Genomic DNA, 8,761 nt, shown 5'->3' on the forward strand with positions numbered 1-8,761 from the left:
CTGACTTATGAACAATTGAAATATCAGTCAACCTAAGAGCCATGTTTTCAACAGTGGGATGAGAAACCACAATGAGAGCCATGATCCAGGACAACATCTAAAATGTTCTGCAAGACTCACTTGCCTCAATTGAGGTAAAAATGGGTAACTATGTCATCCATGAAATAGTTCCAATATTTGTGACTTTGGGAATGTGGACAGACAAGACCGCAGGACAATTAGAATAACCTGTAGCCAAACTAACAGAAATGTCTCACCAGACACCAAGTCAATCTTATAAGATCTCAGTGGAACTCAATTTGAACTCCAGCAGAGCCAAGGCGACCCGACTTAGTGTGAGCGGCCAGCGGCCACAGCCGACCGGTGCTGTGAGAGAACCCGGCCCGATCGCTGCCTGCTGCAGTGCGACAGCTGAACAGAACGTCGGGACAAAGACAGAGCAAAAGCATTGGGAGAATAACTTCACCAGTGCTGGAATAAAGTCTTCCAAAAAATAGCAGCTGCTCTTTTTGACTTTAGAAACTAATCTCCTTAGTCGTTTCCCACATATTTAATGTTTAATTGAAACAGATTCAGACCAAAGAGGGAAACTAGTTCATCACCCCACAAGAGGAATAATAATTGAATTGTGTTTGTTTCTTTTTGCATGAAGTCATCTCACTGATCCAAAGAAAAGGTCACAAAACTTCTGACTGCCAACTGATTTTTAAGAAATAAAAGTGTAATTTTGGTGTTTTAAAGAATATATAAATTACATTTTCTGTAGTTTCAATGTAGGACTAATATTTAACTGTAGCACAGTATAAACTTATTTCTCAGTAAAGCTATCAAAATTTCTATTTTTTATTATTTTTGTTCTAAATTTGCATCTGTTGTTCGTTTTATTTTTTAAGACAAAAGTTACGCTTTTAGTTATTTCTTCCCTGTATGATTTCTCGTCATTAAAGTATTTATTGTAAATTTCAGTGGACTTAAAAACCGGTGCTAAAAAAATAACAGCCTGATGTTTTATAGTGAAATAGCAGAAATTTTAATTAAGTTCAAAACGTTTGTCAAGTTGTTCTCTGAACCAACAGCTGTCAAAGCTTCGATGGGCCTGCGCAGCTCCACAGAGGAAGAAGCTATGAGGAAGTGAGGAGCGATGGGAGAGTTATCCAGTTAAAGGAGTTTTACGTCAAGCTGTCAACAAATACCAATATTATATTTTAAATGTTTCTTTATCAGTAGTTATCGCTAAGTAATCGTTATATTAAGTAAATTATCTCTTTTTTAACTACTAGTTATATCATGAAAACAAGACAAACATCGTTAATATTTTAACATGAAACACAAAATAGTATGCACCAGAATGTATTATTAAATGTTTTTACTCTTCATGACTTTGTCAGTTCTTATCCTGAGACAAGCCTGTCCAGCTCAGCATCAACATGAATTAAATTAATGAACCTTAAAGTTGTGCTCGAGTTAACAGAAATTTTTACTTTATTTAAACATCAGACTCCTTTTCATTCTCCTTATACAAATAAAGTGCTGATAATCTGCCATCTACCGTAGATTTAACAGGTGTTGGTTCAAGCTAAGGAAAATGTGTAAAAATGTCTCCATTAAGATGGAAAGACAACATGACAGGGAATCCCAGTTTTTCTTAGAGGACGTTATAATACGTGGCAGTACTTTGTAGACCCAACTCAATGCAGCTGAAGGTATTTTACAGTTTGTGTCATCCAGTAACTATTTAAACTCAGTCCCGGTGAATGTTGATCCATTTTCAAGTCTTGCCTCAGATTCTCAACTGGATTTCGGTCAGGACTTTGACTGGGCCACTTCAGCTTGACTATTTAGTGGTGTTCTGCTGCGAGAGGAACCGGCAACCCTGTTGAAAACCTTTTGTAGTGCCCAACAGGTTTCCATGTAGAGGATCTAAAAGCTAGCATACCGCGCTAACCTACACGGAATGCACAATGCTACTGCTAGCCAGTCAATGACCAGCATTTTGTTTCACACAGTAAATTCCTATCTGAAATAAAGTTTGTTGTGATTTTAGCATCACTGCAGCTCAGCGCTCTGCTGTGCTCATCGTTTCCAGAGACAGAACGAACTGACCTCTCAATCAGACAAAGTCTTTCAGCAAATCCTTCTTCCTACTGGCAGAGAGCCTCTTCAAAGTCTCTGGTTGCATGTTGTTGTTTTTCTTTGTGTGAAGCACTTCAGGGATGCAACATGTTGCTAGGAGACAAGGTAATGATTTGCGTTGTTTAATACATCAATAACTGAACATTTTAACTTAACCAGTAGCCGCAGCGTCCTTGAACTTGGACTAAATTGATGCAAGATATAAAAATGGTGGATTTATGAACCTGGTTAGCTTTATGTAGCAGTTATGTTACAAATACTGTGATGTAATAATAATGGAGACCAGAGAAAACTAAACCCAAAGAGAGAAACAAACTTCAGCTTTCTGCACTCTTAGACTCCAAGTGCACAACAGAAGGTATTTTGCTCAATATCTCCCCTTTAACACAAGCTACTGTGCTATTAAACTCACCTGTTTCTCACCATAATGGCTCTTTAATGTCTTGTATAACTGATGCATATTTACAATTTTCCTTACGTTTCACCATCCCCATCATATTCTGTCGCACTGATTTTACAGCATTTAGTCCAAGCTTAATCATTCCACAGTAAAAAACTATACTTGAGCAAGCGAGAGCCCACTTAGCTCGAGAGCATTACACTGATGGACGGCTGCATGCTTCACTGGACCTGCTTTTGAATTAATAAGCCCCATAGAAGTATTTTTAATGCTTTGTGACGTTAAATGCGGGGACGTAGAGACAGGTACTTTGGCAAGGCCATGCTGATGATGTCAGTATGATGATTTACTCACATCTAAGTCTTTATGAAGGTTTTTAATGGGAATAAAGCTAACTGAAGAAGCAGTATGTGGGTCACATAAGGTCAGACATATTCCTCTAAAGTGTTTCACTTCAGTCACAATGTCATAAAATGTGATGTTTCGTTGCCATTAGTGATGGATGAGCTTCCTAAAGAAGTAAGTTTTCCTAAGAGTTGGACTCCTGAGGTGTGGAGTAGCAGCGCGGCGAGTCTGCGGCGAGTCTGCGGCATCAGAGCCGTCACACCGTTCAGCATTTTGACCAGCTGCTGGACCCACAGCACCTGGACAAGCTGCTCGGACCCCGGCGTTTTATTCTGGCTCGATTTGCTTCGCACTCTTCCAGCTCCATACGAACCCTTAATCACCAAGCAGAAAATCTTTGAGGGCTTAAAGCCACCATTGCTGTAAAGTCAATCGATAATGACAGGTTTTAGAGGAGACCTAATGACTTTTAATGGGTTTTAAAAGGAGGTATAAATAATGCACAGGGCTTTGGTAGATAATTACAGCTGACTGCCAACTGCTGTTTAACCAAATATATGTAAAAAGGCAGACATAGTTCCCCCTCCTCCTTCCTTCCTCAGCACGTAACAACAGGAGAGGAGGAACACCGTATTAAGGTCGACCTTTCTTATGCAGCTCAGTGGTCAATGAAAGCCAAGCTGTCACTGTGAATTATTGGCATCTGAGAGTCCGTGCTCCCATTTCAGATTCCTTCTTCCATGGATGTCGCACGAAGATCAGAACACTGTCTGCGATGTCATGCAAAAAGGCTTGACAGTTTAGATCTAACAGGGCTCATGTCGGGGCTTTTCACCTCGACTGGTCACAGTGGTGCACCTGGATGCATGTGCAGTGAATGCACACAATCATCTGAATGCTTTGAAAGGTGGAGAGCAGCATGACTGGAAATGCAGTATATCACAATCATTTAGTATCCTTTCATCTTAAGTTGGAAAGAGGAAAAACAAATTATTACCGGCTGCAAATAGCGACTCGTTTCTTTTCCAACTTCGTTCTCTGAGTTGTCTGTGTGCACAAAGCATATTGTCTGGTTCATCAGTGGAAGAAAAGCATTTTCCCTTGTTCTTGCTCTTGTTTGTCTGCACTGAAGCTGAGGGAGCTGTGAAGCATGGGATTGGGCCGGCAGTAAACATAACATCACCTCAGACTATGATCCTAAACGTGCCACTGTGCTCCGAAGAACTTCCTCTGAATAGAGCCAAGCCTCTTTGCCCAGCTGGCGTTCAGACCTGCTCAGTTTCATTTGCTCAGTTGTCTGAACGTCTGTTGAATCGGGTGAATATTTATGGAATCTCTTGTTTTATGTACAGAATTATTTTTAAATGTTATTTTGTAGAAACCAGTTTTCACTTTGACATTTTAGTTTTTTAGTTGTTTTATTAATTTGTCCAAAATGCAAATTATATTCATGATTGATTTGTAAAAGAAACAAATATAGACAGACAGACGGACAGACGGACGGACGGACAGGTAGATGCCTGTCAAACTATTTGTAGGATCAACTTGAAGCTCGATTCATAATTTAACCCACATAAAAATTCATCAAGCCCTGATGCTTTATGGGCAGTTTTCCCTTCGCCTGAAAGCAAAACAGGAGATAAAAATTTAAATCCCACTGACTACAGTCCTTCCCAGTTGTGACTGAAACACTTTCCGCTCTGAGAAGCTGCAGATTGATGTTGTGTTGCTTCTCTTTAGTTGTCACTTTCTGACTTTTGGAAAAAAGCCAGAGGAGTTTCCCCACAACCCACAGAAAATTCACAGTTGGCTCTGCATTCAAAGATTTCCCTTAATATCCAGGCATCTCTGCAAAAATCCCCGTCATCTCATTAAAGTTTCTCAGGAAAAGGAGATGAGTCTGGAAAGGTAGCAGAAAGACTGATGAGAGGGAGAACAGAAAGCAGCAAACAGATGGAAAGTTGTGGGCGCTGTCAGTCAGGAAAGGTGAGCGGCAGCAACAAAGAGCCTTGTGAAAGAAATTCTCAGCCTCTTCTCTTTCTTATGTAAGGATATGTGCTGCAAGCAAATAATTTCAAACGCATCAAGACTCATGATGTAATATTAGCTACAGTTTTATCCACACAACCAAAGCAGGCAGGGGATTTGTGTGAGTTTATTTACAAATCGTGTCAGAAGACAGTGCAGTGAAAACCAGCTTTCACTGAGAACCTGATCAAAGTGGAGAAAATATGATTTGTCAGAAAAACTCAATAAAATAACATGAATTGTTTGTTTTTTAGTTCTGCTAGCTTTACAAATAAAAAAGGATCAAATCTGGCTCATAAAAGGTGCAGACAGTCAACTACTGTCAGGCTTCTGGAGTTACATTTGGTCAAGATCACTGATGTTGTTCATTAGTTTATATTAGTTCTCCTTTTTGGGTCTCAAGTTCTCAAAAATTCATAAACTGCCGAGATATTGTTTCATAAAAGACACTTAAAAAACAAACAACTGTATTACTTTGCTTTGGTCTGGAAGGAAATGTTGCAGAGGGATAAATTTAAATGACATGTAACCTGGATTCCTAATTGAGCCCTTTTAAATCCATGCGCAGGGTGCCGGTACTGCACTCACACAGCATTTCTGCTCTTCTCTGGAAAAATCAACTTTTCACTTTATGAAATCAAATAATTGTGTTGGCAGACAGTGGCAGAGATTTCTTCTGCAGAAGGGCAGAAGCAGCCAAAACTTTTTATTTCAAAGCATAAATACAAAAACTCAAATTAAAGCATACCCAGCTTTAATTTATTTAAATTAATACAACAGAAATGAAGCTTTAACTCCAAATATTGGCTTAATTTATTTATTTTTTTTAAGTTTTAGGATCTTTTCTGTTCTAAAGCTTTTTCTCTGAATTGTTTCATAAAAACTTGGGACTGAAAAGTGAAGCGTATTTTCATGTCGGATTTCAGCAGAAGCTTCTGAACACAGGAAGCCTGAACAAGCAGAATGATGCAGGTCCGTCCTGCAGGTTCTGGACACAGCTGTAAAAACACTGGATGGATGTATGAAGGGAAAACAGTGACACACCAACTGAAAGAACCTCTGCAGCCAACACCACAGCACAGTGGCAGGAGGCCGAGAAGCCAATAGCTTTTTATTTTCCTGTTGAAATGTCTGCTTCTGTCCTCTAGAATCTCATCTGTGAAATGTTCCCTGCCTTTTTCATCCCATCACACTTCCTTATCCTGACAATCACTGGAGAAGAGGAGCAGTGGCTCGTTTGCAAGCTGTACAGGAGAGTAATGTCACATTAAAACGCTGCTGAGCTCCAATTTCAGTGTTAAGGAGTCAAACACCAATCTGGAGCTGGAACATTCGGTCAGAATGATGCAACAAACAGACAAAACATGATATGAATGAGCTCACATTGTTTGAGTGAATTGAAACGTATCCCTGTTTCTCCTTCCTCGGATTCTCAGAACGTTTTGGGGCTTGTATACTACATCTTCATCTTTTTACTTTTTTGCACAACTGTGTCAAATTCACACTGAAATGAAAAGTGATCTGAGGCAAAATGTGCTTCGTGAAGCGTCACAAGAGCAATTCAACCAAAAAATTTAAGCTTAAGCTGAAACGAGAATATTTTCTTTTCATGAGAAACAAATGTGGCCATGGTCAAATCCTTTCATTTTCTCATGAAGGGAACCATGCGGTGCTGAATCCTTTTTCTGAAACCCGGGGACTCTGCAGAAGTGGACTGACATCTTAAAATAGACCTGCTGGTGATTCGTCTCTAGAACCTTTTGCTTTGATCAAAGTTGGACTTCATTTAAGTCTTCGCAGGAAACTCCGTCTCTCAACAACTCGAGCTTGTTGGCTATTTCTGCAGAGCGCAAACACATTTATTTATTTTATTTATCATGGAAGTAGATTGGATTTCTGTCTGCTCACCTGAAGCCCGTTAGGCAGCCACCTTCACTGCAAGGATATGTTGTTTTAGATATATTGGAAACAAACAAAAATATTTTAGAAGCTTCTTTCCCTCATTGTTTTTTGATTCCCAGATTACAATTAATTTCATCTCTAACGCCTAATGACCTCAGAAAAACATTATTCCTGATTATCTGACCATGAAATTGAGACGCAGATAAACAAAAGAGCTGTGAATGTCAGCGTAAAATGCCAGAGACCAAACAGGAAGTTATATATGCACAACTTAATCAAAAGAAATATATTGAAAAGGCAAGATACAAACAAATTCCCCAAACACAATGAAGGTCTTTAAAAAGAAACTGAAACCAAGTTAAAAACAACAATGATGTTAAAAATCTGACTTTATAGACATTAAATGAGACAGAAGGAATGATTAACTGATCAGAACCAGCTGTAAGAGGAAACTTTACTTTTCTAAAGGCAACCCAACGTACAGACGCACAGAACAGGAGGAATGACAAAAACATTCAACTTCAAAATATTTACAATGGTGCCCAAAAAATGGACGTTTGTAACTTTAAACAACTGAAATATACCAATCATGTTCGGATCCTGGGCTGTTGAGTTGTTTTGGAGTTTCATTCATTAATTCTAGTTTTACTGTGTTAGTTTCTTATATTTGATGATTAAATCAGACTTGTTCCTGTTTTTTCTTTAGTTCAGTCCTTTCTTAGTAATTCTAGTTTATTATATATATTTCTTATGTCTAGTTATTCTTGGTTACTGGAGTTTAATTATGGTTCCTGTTTGGTTGTGCCTTAGCGTTAGATTTATTTCCTGGTCTCCTGCAACTCTCTCCCCTCAGTGCTGCAACCCATTTCTAACCGACCATCTGTTCCTTGATTGATTGATTGATAATGTTGAGAACGCTACAGTAGAGACCAATCAAACTGAAGGGAAGCCTCTCCTTTCGGGTCTCACTCACGGCGTCACAGAGGACGAGACGAGGTGAGTGGAGGTGGGAACACAGAGGTACCACGCTGGTGACTACGTCACACTTGATAAGTCTCATCGCAGCTATGTTCACACAGCAGGCATCAACACATGAGCACTGAAGCATGCACACACACCAGCAGGTGTAACTGTGGCTTCATTTGCATGCATTTCCCCACAGACGCTGCAGACTTCCGGCTCACGCCGCGTTCCTCGCCGGTTCTACTCCAGAAGTGGCCTCTTGCTGCGATGGCTCATGCTGCATAACCCACATCCTGGGAACCGAAGGACAAATGAGGCAGAAAGATATCCATTACTTTCAGAGAAGGAAAGTTGAAACTAAACAACTGCTTTCTGTGTTAATGGCACAAAAGATTCCTGTTCTTTCGGATCAATTCAGCACCGAGCGTGAGATGAAATCTTGATGCATAATTTCCAATGCTGATGCCGTTCAAAATGCCAATTTGCTTCTGTTATCGAGATAAACCAAGTGAGTGCACAGCAACACTAAAAGGTTTAATTTCATGGTCTTATCAGTGGATTTCATGGACAACATCAGATCCATATCTGAACACAACTCATTACCACAGACCTGCCTGTATCTGTTTCATCATCCTGAGCTGATTCTATTGATTTCATGATTTCTAGTAGGATGTTGGTTTGTGAGAGGGATGAAAATGGTTGACCTTCATTTCAAAAGCAGGATAATGTCAGATCAGAGATAAAAGCAGAAAGGTGATACCGACTCTCTCCTCTTCCTAGTAATCGATATGAAGCCTGATTCAGAGGTGAATAAGAGCGTGAACACCGACTCTGGAGGAAAAAGTTAAATGTTAATGTTCATCAGCTTGTTTTACTTCAATGTTTATCCATTTCTGCATTTCAGAGTGAAGCACAAAACTACTAACTAATGGATCCACACTTTGTGCAAACATGTCTTCAGATACCCACCAAATGGTCTTTAAATAAACT

Source organism: Poeciliopsis prolifica, unplaced genomic scaffold, assembly GCF_027474105.1.
Source record: "Poeciliopsis prolifica strain line A6 unplaced genomic scaffold, Auburn_PproV2 SCAFFOLD102, whole genome shotgun sequence".
Taxonomy (NCBI): domain Eukaryota; kingdom Metazoa; phylum Chordata; class Actinopteri; order Cyprinodontiformes; family Poeciliidae; genus Poeciliopsis; species Poeciliopsis prolifica.